The sequence below is a fragment of the Glandiceps talaboti genome, chromosome 17 (assembly GCF_964340395.1).
Source record: "Glandiceps talaboti chromosome 17, keGlaTala1.1, whole genome shotgun sequence".
Taxonomy (NCBI): Eukaryota; Metazoa; Hemichordata; class Enteropneusta; family Spengelidae; genus Glandiceps; species Glandiceps talaboti.
The window spans coordinates 16,137,145-16,151,931 of NC_135565.1; the positions used below are offsets into that span (position 1 = coordinate 16,137,145).

Here is a 14,787-nt window from a genome sequence, read left to right on the forward strand (position 1 = left end):
AATAATGGGAAAGGATTAAAAAGACCGACAAAGGAAGAAGAAAGGGTAATGGAACAAGAGTAGGAAGGCATGAATGAGACTTTTCTGAGAACATTTGGATAAGACAGCAGTGAATGGAGTCTGGACAGATTACAGGGCAGCGAGTGGGTAATGGTGTGAGAAATGTGTTGATAACAAGGCAGCGGAAGGGTATATTGAAAGCAGTGCGTGGAGAATGGACAGATTACAGGGAATGAGTGGGAAATGGGTGGATTACAAGACAGGGTGTGAGAAATGTGTCAATAACAGGGCAGCGAATGGGGAATATTGCACGGCAGCCAGTGAAGACAACAGGTTACAGGGTACTGAGTGGGAAATGGACATGTTACAGGGCAGAGAGTTGGAAATTGACATGTTACAGGGCAGAGAGTTGGACATTGACATGCTAAAGGGGAAATGGACATACTAAATAAGCAGATTGGACAGACAAGCTTCTAGAAATCATAACATAAGAACACATACTGACAGCTAGAAATGAGCATAAAAATTGACAATCTCGCCAGTGAAATACATGTATCTTTAGATGTGTACATGTATATAAATGAAAGCACCATGACAATCTTATCAATGAAATATCTCAACGTGTATGTAAATTAAAGCACCATGACAATCTCATCAATGAAATATCTTGACATGTATGTAAATGAAAGCACTAAGACAATCTCATCAATGAAATATCTCTAGACATGTATGTAAATGTAAGCACCATGACAATCTTATCAATGAAATATCTCTAGACATGTATGTAAATGAAAGCACCATGACAATCTTATCAATGAAATATCTCAACGTGTAATAAACTATGTAAATTAAAGCACCATGACAATCTCATCAATGAAATATCTTGACATGTATGTAAATGAAAGCACTAAAGACAATCTCATCAATGAAATATCTCAACATGTACGTAAATGAAAGCACATGACAATCTCATCAATGAAATATCTAGAAGTGTATGTAAATGAAAGCACCATGACAATCTCATCAATGAAATATCTCTAGACATGTATGTAAATGAAAGCACCATGACAATCTCATCAAGGAAATATCTTGATGTGTATGTAAATGAAAGCATCATGACAATCTCATCAATGAAATATCTCTAGACATGTATGTAAATGTAAGCACCATGACAATCTTATCAATGAAATATCTCAACGTGTATGTAAATGAAAGCACCATGACAATCTCATCAATGAAATATCTAGACATGTATGTAAATGAAAGCACCATGACAATCTCATCAATGAAATATCTAGACATGTATGTAAATGAAAGCACCATGACAATCTCATCAATGAAATATCTAGACATGTATGTAAATGAAAGCACCAAGACAATCTCATCAATGAAATATCTAGACATGTACGTAAATAAAAGCACCAAGACAATCTCATCAATGAAATATCTAGAAGTGTATGTAATGAAAGCACCAAGACAACCTCATCAATGAAATATCTAAATATGTATGTAAATGAAAGCACCAAGACAATCTCATCAATGAAATATCTAGATGTGTATGTAAATGAAAGCACCATGACAATCTTATCAATGAAATATCTAAATATGTATGTAAATGAAAGCACCAAGACAATCTCATCAATGAAATATCTCTAGACATGTATGTAAATGAAAGCACCATGACAATCTTATCAATGAAATATTTTGATGTGTATGTAAATGAAAGCACCATGAGCACCTGCCTTGAACTGGTCCACAATGAGTAGGCTGGATAGACATGACAGCAGAAATCCACAGGGACATATTCCTGCACTGTGTGACAGCAATAATTCAAAACTATGTTTACAGATAAAAGTGAATATCTGATGTGTTGGTCTCCATTGGGGATTGATAAGTCAAACATCCTTTCCAATACCTTTGTGACGCCATCATTTCACTTCCTATATAAGACAATTAATGCCTACATGTACATCATCTACAAATAAAGCTTGGATTGAGCACCAAGTGTCGTCATGATTTACTGAAGCCAAAATTACACATCCAGCCTCCTTGTAATTTCTAATCATCTTTTTTGGTGAAACGAAAATCACACTCCAAAGTCCAAGACTTCTTTTTTGGTCAAAACACCAATGGCACTAGACACGAGATGTGTCTTTCCTCAAAGTATTAAACATACATGTACAAGTTACTGAAGGTGTTACTTGTTTCTGAGCCACCAAAAATATAATTTATACAATGTAACATAAATATATGTACATGATGAGACAGACAGACAGACAGACAGACAGACAGACAGACAGACAGACAGACAGACAAGCAGGCAGGCATGCATGCATGCACGCATGCAAGCACGCACGCACGCACGCACAAACACACACACACACATACATGTACATGCATACATATGCATACATGCATACATACATACAAATCATACATACATACATACATACATACATACATACATACATACATACATACATACATACATACATACATACACACACACACACACACATACATACATACATACATACATACATACATACATACATACATACATACATACATACATACATACAAATGTATATACACATTTGTACATACAGACAGACATGTACGTGCATGCATGTGTGTGTGTGTGTGATTGCATGTATGCATACATACATACATACATACATACATATACATACACACACACATCCATACGACATACATACATACATACATTGTACATGTGCACTGTACAATGTACGTACGTATATAAAGACACAGGCATATATACATACATACACAAGCACAGGCAGAGAGATAAACACATGCATACACACAAACACCCACATTTAATACATTCAATACACTATGAATGCATTCCATAGTATGTAGCCAGTATTACTGAGTGTACTCAATACAGGATCATTGTACTCACTGTCATGTGTTGATGTACATCATTTCAGCATTTTACATTTCCACATCAACATACTTCAATAGCTGAGGATGGTAATTGAAAAGCTACCATGGATGAGACTACTGCAGTTTTATGTGGTTTACAACAGTGAATAGTTCTGTTGTTCTCCTTACAAAGAGTGCCACACTTTGATCTACTACATGTAGTACTACACAATTGCTTTGATATGTATTATTTGTATAACTTGATACAGTGAATTGTCTGTATGCGATCCAGTTTTCCTACAACTGAATTACATACAATATTGAATATTTGTACATATACATTATAAATAATGTTTCAAACATTTTCACCTGGATCGTTGAAACTCGACTTTCACAAATTCTACGTTACCTAGTTTTTAATACTTGTGTTCATTGAAACTCAAATTACATTAATTCTATTTTTACTAAACAGATATCTGTTGTCGGAGTAAGTTTAAAAAAGACTTCAACAACTACCTCCTATCCTAAGCCATTAATAGATGTCATCTTTTCATTAATATTTTTAATATTTATCTTCACAATTTATGACTTATTATCAGTATTATATCTGGTTGTAAATTTGTGAATATTGTCTAATTTCCTCCATTGAGTGAGGTCAAACTCGATTAGTTGTTTTGTTAACTATTTTTTTGTTTCCATTTCCATGTCTGCTCAATTGTATTTTGTTATTTAGTCATTTTAGAATTTTAATCTACTGGAAATAAAGTAGTACTAGTAGCAGTATTTTTTGTGTCTGTGTCAAAAGGGACATGGGCCAGATCTTAAGATGTTCTTAATTATTTGTTTCAAGTTACAATGTCATTATCAGGGTGCCCACCCAATTTGACATGCCACGGACACATGAAATTTCTAGTGATGCCCCAACAATATGGTTTTCTCCTATCTCTTACTTGTGGTGACTCACAAGAAAAGTCAGTTTTTATCATTTTGACTTGCAACAACAAAATTTGGCTATCATTAGAGAGCACACTGGTCATTGTACTTACTGAAGTACGTTAAATCACCATCATACAGCGACATTTTTTCAGATTATATGACATGTTATACCTCATGAGCATACAATTCAATTCTTTGAAGCTTTGACTGATATGAACCACTAAATTGTGAATACATATGAAATTCAAATAAAGTGTTTAGCATATTTGCATCTTAAAACTCCAAATGAATATGATAATTCTATATTTAGTAATGAAATTTCTACTCACAGGGTCAAAACAATTTTCTCGGAAGCAAATCCCATCGGCATCCCATCCCGATGATGATGAAAATTTGGGATTCACTTGCAAGAATTGTTTTGACTCTGTGAGTAGAAATTTCATTTCCATGGCAAATATGTCCGCTGAACAAGGAAGAAGGAACACGTCTGAATGTGGCATTTTTCAGTAATCACATGCAAGTGAAGTAAAATCATGAAATTATTCTCCAGAACCCAAAGTTTCCGCAAATGCCTGTATTTCCTGTAGTAGCGTTCCCTTTTAATGTTGTCTTGATTTGTTTTTTTCCTTTCCATCTTTCAAATGTAATGATTACGTCAAGATGCAATTTGTTGTCAATAAATTCAAATCGTGACTTTCCCACAGTAAGGCTCTTACAATCGTATTGTCCTTGTTATTTCTAATGAAACGATGGCAATACAAAATAACCTGCAGTCTTTTGCCTTTTAGTCTTTGTTTTCTAGTTTTTCAAAAAATGCCAGAATTGATGAAGTAGACAGACTGCGACTGAAAAGAAGTACTGATGTCTCTAAATGTACATAATAGCAACCATCACATCAGTATGTAGCAGGCAGCTTCATTTTGTGTATAGAAATTAATGTGGACAAGTGAATTGTGCACTGTTAGAATATCAATGACTGCATGTAAATGTGACATGTCGATTTTAGTCCTTTCGGCTATCAGTAACAAATTTAGACCTTCAGACAAGATTGCAGAACCTCTGGCTGAGTACAAGCACTGACTGGCATTCTACATTTGAAGCAACAGGTAAAACCTTGAACATACTGTACATATTTACAGCAAAACATATTATTGGTTAACTTTCCGACTTGCAGCCTACATTTGGGCACAGGAACAAAAATTTCTTGTCCATACAGAAATAGAATTTTACCACCGCTTGAGGCAAATCATCAAAATAATGAGACTGACCATTTGATTTCTTGGTCTATGAATTCCATACCATTTGCAATATATTACTATAGGCATGCATGAGAATAAGATGGTCTTCTTATTCTATTTTGATCCTGAAGCACAAAGTAAAATGCTACATGTATTGCAGGTATGCCATTTTGACCAAAAATAAAGATTTGTTAAATACCCTCACATTGTGTGTGTTTGTCCAGCCCATGCAGTCTGTAAATCCGTGGGGAAATGCAAAAATAACCCTCCCTACTTCAGTGAAGACAACTACAGAGCCAATCATGAACAAGTAAATGACATCTGCCCCACACTACACACTTGCTCTAAAGTACTAAAAAAAAAAGAACAGTAACTGCCATAAATAGTGACAGGTAAGTTGAGAATTAAAAAAAAAAAAAAAAAAAAAAAAAAAGTTGTGTCATCACACCCATTTTATACAAACTCTCCTGACCAGAAACAATTCCTTTTTTTCTTTTTTGGCCTTAAGGGCTCAAAGTTGGTAAGATATCCCTGAGTTCCCCTTGTGTATTTTACCCGTCCCCACCAAAGTTATAGTACATAATATTATTTATATGCACCCCTTCTGCTACTAACCCTTACCAGAAATACTGTTGACGTTCTAGACAAGTGAAATCAAGTAACGGGAACTAAGTCTGTATTTAGAACCCAATAGTATGTCTAGCTACTAGAAGTCCAACATTTCTAGAGAAAAGCATTCAAATTGACAAAAACTTGTAAATGGAACTCCTGTTCATCACTTTGTGAATGGAAATTCGCTAAAATCAAAAATTGTTATCGGTATTGAACAGATAAATGCATACCTGGATGGCACTTAATTTAGCACATATCTCTGGCAACACTGATCAATTCCAGAACAAAAATGAGAACACTCAATAGAGTGTATACCTAGATGTAGATGCCAACGTGGAGCAGCTGCCCTATAAGGCTATAGTTGGTGCCTGGTGGCCAGATGCTTGCAAGTTATGAGATGGCTTCACTATAAAACAGAAATGGAATTGGCTCCAACAAAATTACAATCAACTGGTCCTTGTCTCATTGGCAATCTTTCTACAGTGTCATCTAAGTCCTTCAACATCTTTTCTTAAAACAAACAAACAGACAGACAGCCAAGCTGGCAGGCAGGCAGACAGACAAATGGACAGACAGGCAGACAGGCAGGCAGGCAGGCAGGCTGGAAGGCAGACAAATGGAAAGGGTGGCAGGCAGGCAGGCAGACATGGACATGCAGACAGGCTGGCAGACAGGCAGACAGACAGGCAGGCAGGCAGGCAGGCAGGCAGGCAGGCGGGCAGACAGACAGACAGACAGACAGACAGACAGACTGGAAGGCAGGTGGGCAGATGGACACACACACACACACACACACACACACCAAGCAAAAGGACGAAAAAATAATCTCTACCAAACCTCGCTGGTAGACGTAATTACAACCTGTCACCAACCTGACAGTGTGTGACTTGTAACATTCACATGATTGGATGTGCAGTGAATATACATTTTACATAAGAAAGAAGCTGTTCAGTCAAACAAAAGGCCACATGAGGGATTCTAGAACTACCTGTGTCTGTTAGAAAAGAAATCATTGCACTAATGAGTGTTTTGAGAAAAAGTAAATTTACTTTGATTAATTTTGGTATCTCATAATTAAGAAGTTAGATAAACTGCATTGAATATCAACTGCATAAATATCAAAAGAAAGTCTCTTGTTTCAAGATTATTATTATTTTACAAATGCTTAATATATTAATCATGGTTCAAGTTGAAAAGTCACTTCAAATTTGGTATTCTGGCTTACAGTCAAAACTCTTTGCCTCTTGTAAATGATTATTCACTCAATAAATTTATTGTATTACCATAGTACCTTAAGTTATTGTTTTCAAAAAATTCTTAGGTAGAACCCACTACTCGATAACAATCTGGGGTAGAACCCACTACTCGATAATGTTCTGAAATACATACAGCCCATGACTCTATAATGACCTCGGGTAGAACCCACTACTCTAACAATCTGGGGTAGCTAGACCCCACTACTCTGCAACAATATGGGGTAGAACCCACTACTCTGTAACAATCTGGGGTAGAACCCACTACTCTGTAACAATCTGGGGTAGCTAGAACCCACTACTCTGTAACAATCTGGGGTAGAACCCACTACTCTGTAACAATCTGGGGTAGAACCCACTACTCGATCTGTAACAATCTGGGGTAGAACCCACTACTCTGTAACAATCTGGGGTAGAACCCACTACATTGTACTTGATAATGTTCTGAGGTACAACTCACTACTCTCTAGTGACCTAGGGTAGAACCCACTACTCTATAATAACCTAGGGAAAGCCCACTACTCTACATAGACCTTGTATACAACTCACTTCTCCATATTGACCTAGAGTACAACTCACTTCTCCATATTGACACAGACTACAACTCACTACTCATACAATATAATAGCCTGGATTACTACTAGCCCGGTGGAATTCTATACTTGCACACAGTATGCATAAGAATCTTTCATATCATCTACGTACTGCCTTCTTAAGTTTCATAACTTTGGCTGGATGAAATATAAACACACTGTACATGCACCATTACAAATGGGACACTAATACATGTAATATCTAATGGCTTCCAGTGAAATGCAAACTATGAACAAAAGACCGGAAACTATGAACATGATGGATGATTATAAATGCAAAGTCACTTTCTTTTTCAATTTTGCTTTTTGAGACATTCCTATGGTAACCAGCTTTTATAATTGTTTGCTTTTTAGTATAATTAATATTTTGGCCTCCTCAAGGAGTGCCAGTATATATAAACAAACCTTGCAAAATTTACATAAAATTAAGTTTTCCAGTGGGAGGAACCATCTCCTTGTTTACTCAATAACTAGTAATCAGGTAAGTGATTCTTAACATCTCCAGACTTTTCCTGGGTTTTGTAGTTTTGAAATTTGAATTTTATATGATTTTTTAATTGAGCTGGCAGAAGTATACTGTCAGCTTGCATTATACAGGATACGCTTCTAGCTTGCCCAACACTCCTTACGTACTTGTGATTTGCAATATGTGTGCATTCACGATTCAGAATATCATGAACTGCCATGTTGAAACTACATTGGTTTACATCATAGACACTCTACCAATGTTGGTGTGCGGGTCTACGTTTACATACATGTCAACAAGATGATGAAGTGAGTCTGTTTTGAGCATGTACAATAGATCACTCAACACAACTCACACGCTTGTCCCATGAGATACCACAACTTCTAAACTCCACATGTGCATGCCTGCCCCCATAAGACACTACAAGATAATTAACATGTCTATTCCATATACAGGAACACCAAATTTTGGTGCATCACTAGAAATTGTGTGTCAGTGGCACGTCAAATTGGATAGGAGGGCACACTGTCCATATCACCCTAACTGAAGACATGGCTAATACTGAAGGGTTCGTAATCTATATACTTATCCTCCATGGGACGATTGTGTTTGAACATGTCTCCTCCAATGAGACAGGTGTGGGACCACTGAATTCAAACATGTGCTATGTGCCCCTTTTCCCCTGACCACTGGGGTTTACACTTCTGTCCCGTGAGCCCACTGGGCTCAAATATGCATTCCATGAGACACTTCCCATTATTTCAAAGTGTCCTATCAGAACTGGAGGTACATCATGTCCCTCAGGGAACCAATGTCCTATGGACCTGGTTTTCAAAAAAATGTACTACATTTGCATGTCCCATGTGACCCTGTGTATGATGTAAATTGTATGTGTCCTGTGAGACCCTGTGATTTGAAACTGTGTCCCATGACAAAACACCTGTCTCATGAGATACCCATGTTCAAAACGAAAGACTACAGATATATATCAAGTAAACAAACCCTGTAAAAACCATTGGGTCCAACCTGGGGCAATTACTGCATAAACCAAAAATGTCAAATTATTGTTATTTGCATGATGCCCCTACATGTAGGTGGTAGGTAACAGGAATTATTTGATTTGATTTCATTGATTTCTGAAATTATGAAAAAAAAGCATTCAATTTTAATACATTGAGATATATGCAAATGTACATAATTATTTATGCAATCCATTTATCAAAAAATGATAACATATCATAGTTCAGTGGTCATCCGATACCTACGATGTGCCAGATGAAATGCTATTTGTTTGATGACTAACATGGCATGATCCAGCCACCAGGTTGACGTTTGCTTACAATGAGCAACATTGAAGTAAAGCACTTTCTCTATGTGCTACACTGGTTTATAGCATTCATATCAATTGAAAAAAAGTATACTGTTTCAAGTGGTTTATCTACAAGTCCAGCATGTGGCCTTTCTAATGCAGTCAACTTGCAAATGAAACAGTAGACTTCTCGTTCTACACTTGATATGGATGCTCGCCAAGTCGGTGGTCAGCGTAGCCAATTTTATGTAGGGAGAAATTCACCCTCCAGCACCACCAACTGGTCAAGTCGGTAGTCAGCATAGGTCAAAATGTCGTGTCAACTGGGTGAAGTCAGTAATTTTTGTTTTCCAAAAAAGTCTCAGGTGGCCCTACGCTGACAACCGACTTGACCACTTGGTGGTGTTAATATTATGCAATGGTGTTATGGTTGTATTTGAATAGTCAGTGTTCACTTGCTCTGACTTGGGGAAAGTCCTTTCGTAGATAACGAAAATTTCTGCTAAGAACTTTTGTTCAAGCGACAATTGCTATCACCTAGGTGTTTGCAATGTGAGACTAAAAACACATGATACATATATATATACTAGTACATGTATGTGTGTGTGCACATAAACCTGACAACTACTGCATTCTGCATTTTATCAACAAATGTCATGCTACTAAGTAAATAAGTTACACATCTAATATATGTACATTTAAACATTAGTAGAACTTTATAAATGCAAATATCCTATAATAACATGCAAGCTGTATCTGCTAAAAACTACAAAGCACAGGTGCCATGTATAACCAATCTACGTACAAATAATACAACATTACTAAAAACATCAGTGACCTTTGCAGACATATTCTAAATAATCTTTACTTATAACATATGCAAATTATCATTATTCAGGCCTTATCGGTCATATATACAATGCAAATATGACATGATATATTATGAAAAAAGCAAATCCTCCTATTAATTTAATGTTCAATAAAAATGTGACTTGATATTGTGTATTACGCAAATATGCAAATTCTCCTGATTAGTATTCAGGCCTTATCCATCATACACAATGCAAATATGACTTGACATTGTATACTGCTAGACAATATGCAAATTCTCCTGATTAATATTCACACCTTGTCCATCATACATAAATATGAAATAGCACTGTATTTTATGCAAATATGCAAATTCTCCTGATTACTATTCAGGCCTTATCAATCACACACACTACAAATACAACAATGCATTTTATATTATACATATGCAAATTTTCCTGATTTATATGCAGACCCAGTCCATTGCACACAATATACAACTCAAAATGGTACTGTAGTCCAGATACACTATATAATTACACATGCACGCACGCACGCACGCACGCGCACGCACGCACGCACGCACGCACGCACACACACACACACACACACACACACACACACACACACACACACATTGCAGATGATTGGCCAACAAATGGATGGCCAAACAGACACAGAGATGGACAGATACACATAATGTGCCATAAATGGTTGGACAGACAGAGACACACAGAGAGGCAGACAAACAACAGACAATCAATCAATCAGATCCATTGCAATAACCCCCATTGCATTCACCACTCAGGCCAAACAAACAACACCCACATACAAACTAGGAAGAGTGAATTCACCAAACTCAACTTAGAATGAATCCTTCATTCATAGAACTAGAATTGCCTTTAGTCCTGGTTTAACTTAATGACCTACGATGCTCAGTTGAAAAGTTCAGCACACTTTATAACTCCCCATTTTTTTTTGTTAATGGTTGTATTAGTAAGTAGGTGAAATCTAATACCAGAGTTTCCAAGTTAGTTTTACCAGGATTATAACAGAAATTAGTGTACACATAAAAGTGGTTCGGAATTTGAAATTTAACCAGTTGTGCCTGATTTCTGCCTCATAACATTACTAGGGTGGCCAAACCATTTCTGCCTCATAACATTACTAGGGTGGCCAAACCATTTCTGCCTCATAACATTACTAGGGTGGCCAAACCATTTCTGCCTCATAACATTACTAGGGTGGCCAAACCATTTCTGCCTCATAACGTTACTAAGGTGGCCAAACCATAACAGAAGCAATGTAGTTTGAATGTCAACACTGCTTGCCCTTCAGTACTACAGCATTATAATTCTCTGTTGTCCTGAGGAGTTTAGTTTACTGTATTGTGTACTATTTCTGAGGGTATGACCTTCAAACAGTTGGTCAATTTGAATATAAAAAGAAAATCCTTGCACAAGTAGTTCACTTTGGGTCAAACTTTACTTGCAGGATGTCAAAATTGTTTGAACTCTGTCATTTGAAAAAAAATAATTTACATTTCGCTCATGTCTAAGCAAACATTTGAAAAATTCACAGTTGGGCATGTCATCAGAAACAATAAAAATTGTTCAGATCACATGCGTACTTGTTTTTTGTCTTCCAACAGAAACTATTTTTGTAAAAGACAGAAGGAAAATTCTTGCTAAATAATGCAACATATGTATAATTTACTGTCTTACAATTTTTACAAAATCATTTTTAGTTATTCAAAATAATAATTTTTATTCAAGAGCATATACATCTTGGTAGAGTCATCAGTAGCAAAATATTAAAAATTAATAACATTCATACATGTACCTATACATGTTAATAATCAAAAGGAAAAAATAATTTCAAAGCATAGATATGTTCTAACAGAGTTACAACAAACATGGAAGGTGGGGTGGCAAGGAGAATAAAAATTATTTTAACGAACATAAATGTTGGTCGAGTCATCAGTAAAAAAAACAATTTTAATGAATACCATCCGTACACATACATATATTTGTTTTTCGTTCCTGATATTTTCCATGCAGATGCTAATATTCTAAAGAGTTTAAGTTCTCACAGAGTTACACATGTCTATTATAGAACATGTGGTGTGGTGCGGTGGGGGTGGATGTGTAGCTCATGTATAAAATATTATTTTAGCTAAAAACATTTTTTTTAAATTACAAGTCATATAATACTTGTCATCATTATATTTTCCATTGTGAATGTGTTCTCGATCTCACAGAGTTAAGATAGAATACTTTAGGGAAAGGACCTGTATTATAATTTCATAGTGTAAACCTAGATTTTACAATTTTACAATCTTCAGTTAGTTCTCAAAGACTAATTGTGCATTGTCTTCATATGCACGAAGGCATTTTTAGTCACTGCATATATTTGCATTTTTCCAGCAAAATAAGCTAAAATACAAATATAAGTCTTCAGTGAAAATTTCCATGTTTACAGTATCCAGTAGTACAGCAGTTCATGGACTTTTAATAAAACATTAAAATTAATGATGCTGATATACATAGAGTCGTCGCTGTTATATTTTCCATTCAGAAAATATGTTCTCACAGAGCTAAGATATAATAGTGGGTCAGGGGTGTTGTAGTGATAATTTCAGGTAAAGAGATGTACTATAATTAATATATTAGTTCATTGATATAAAACTATTTTAAACAGTATGCAAATTCACAGTGTTGAGGAATTCCTGGGAGAACTCTGCAGAGAATGTAGCTTTGATACTGTGTTTTCCCCTGGAATTTCAACACTATCTCAGATGATTTACATAATAATAAGTTCTTTTGTTAAACAAATTGTTTAATAATAATATGGCACTGACACCATCATGCTGTATATGACCCAGGGGAAAATGCTGTTATGTTCAATGTGTACTATCTTGGTACTTATTACTGTTGATTTCGCTATTGAAATAAATAAATTAATAAACACTGGAATGCTTACATGTACATAGAAAAAGTATCTCCAAGCCTTGCTCATCCATCACATCATTTCACAATAATGGAACTGTAAAATACTTACTTAAACATCTAAATCACACACAATCAAATACTTGACACCACACATCACTCAACAATTATCCTTTGAATACAATGTAACTGACGTACCTGTTCTTATCTAATCTTTCGTATCCATGGCAATCAAAGGTGCAAAACCAGTGGTATGGTACTAGGATGTTGGTCCGAATCGTGTCGATGTTCCCATCTTCTGGGTACCACAAGTTGACTTGGTAAAACCTGAAAATAACTTGTCATACATTCTGTCACTAGCCGTCCTTCGTGTTGCCCGCGGGCACGCGCTTAATGATTTCAATACACATTTGTAGAGCTAGAAAGAAAATGTATGACAAGCAGAGTAATATATTCAGGTTTTTTTTAATGTTTTGTCCCTGATGTGCATCACAGTGCTTGTACCATGATGTCTCCCAACAGCTTGATTAGCTTCTCTTCGAACTTCCGACACTTTCGTTGATATACTGTTTGTTTTGATTATTATCCATATTAGAGACGTGTCTTTTGTCTGCATCACATCCACACATGGATCTTTCAATAACAAACTACACCTTGCACCTTCATCCATTTGCCACGATCATTAATCCAAGTTCTCCCTGATGCCTGATATCGTCAGTTGATGTTCATGCCAATTTTTGTCAAATATTCCGTACTTTTGTCCAAATATTCCTGTAGTCAGTGTCACTTGTCATTAGATACTGCTACCACTGTCATCCCAGCCATTACATCATCCTGCCAGAACAGATTTCCATCTCGTAAGTGCATGTGTATTCCGGCAGCTGTCATTCTTGGCATTGTGAAAACCACTGCCAATGTTAAAATTCTCAATGCAGTAAGATAGATAATTACCGACAAACTTCACAGTACATTCTCTCCGATAAAATCTCACACACCAGGCTATCTCAGAAATCTTAGTTCTTTCACACTATTAACACTATGGCAACGATGTTAGAAACTTACACGCCGCATGTGTAAGAACATGAATGGCTTCAAGTATACTTAAAAGATGTACACAAGTATTTTTGGATTTGATGTTTATGGAAGATGTTTCACACTCATTATACGTTAACTTACATTTAATTATACCTTGATTTAGAGTGCTTTAGTGATTAAGATAAAGCCCGGTCTTTCAGTCATATTCCTTTCAAGGTAATTCTGAGAGCCTGACAAGCTCGCCAGCCCAGCTGGGAACCACCCTGCCTTGGCCCCCCTCATACTCTCACTACTATGTCAATATCTTCATGTGGTTTGACTACAACTCAACACTAGCAATCAGTATTGTGGCAATGTATGCGAGTCAAATTCTTAAGAGTAACAATAAAGTCAATAATTTAAATTTCCTATTAAAGCAAGGTTAGGTCCCTGTTAGGGTAATGGTAATAATTGACAAGACATTTTGATTGTTAATCAATGTGCACTTACAGCATTATGGAGGTTTCATCTTAACCGTTTCATATGTAATACAGGTATTTCATGTTAATTGTGTCAATAAAAATGTGAAAATAATGTGATTTTGATCTGCTGTAAAAGGTACATTATCAGGCCTATTATGTATTTATTTAGGTCACGCCGACAGACTTCTAATCTGAGCTTCCCTCCCTTTCAGTTATCCTGTCATAACTCTACAT

General features: G+C 36.0%; 1 long non-coding RNA gene across 1 annotated transcript in view; it reads right to left on the minus strand.

The window, feature by feature from the left end:
• LOC144448365 (uncharacterized) overlaps window positions 1-14,211 on the minus strand; it is a 74,120-nt gene extending 59,909 nt beyond the window's left edge. Inside the window, exon 1 of the long non-coding RNA XR_013482093.1 lies at window positions 13,256-14,211. This is a non-coding gene — a long non-coding RNA (uncharacterized LOC144448365). The remainder of the gene's footprint in view (window positions 1-13,255) is intronic.
• Window positions 14,212-14,787: the final 576 nt, after the last annotated feature.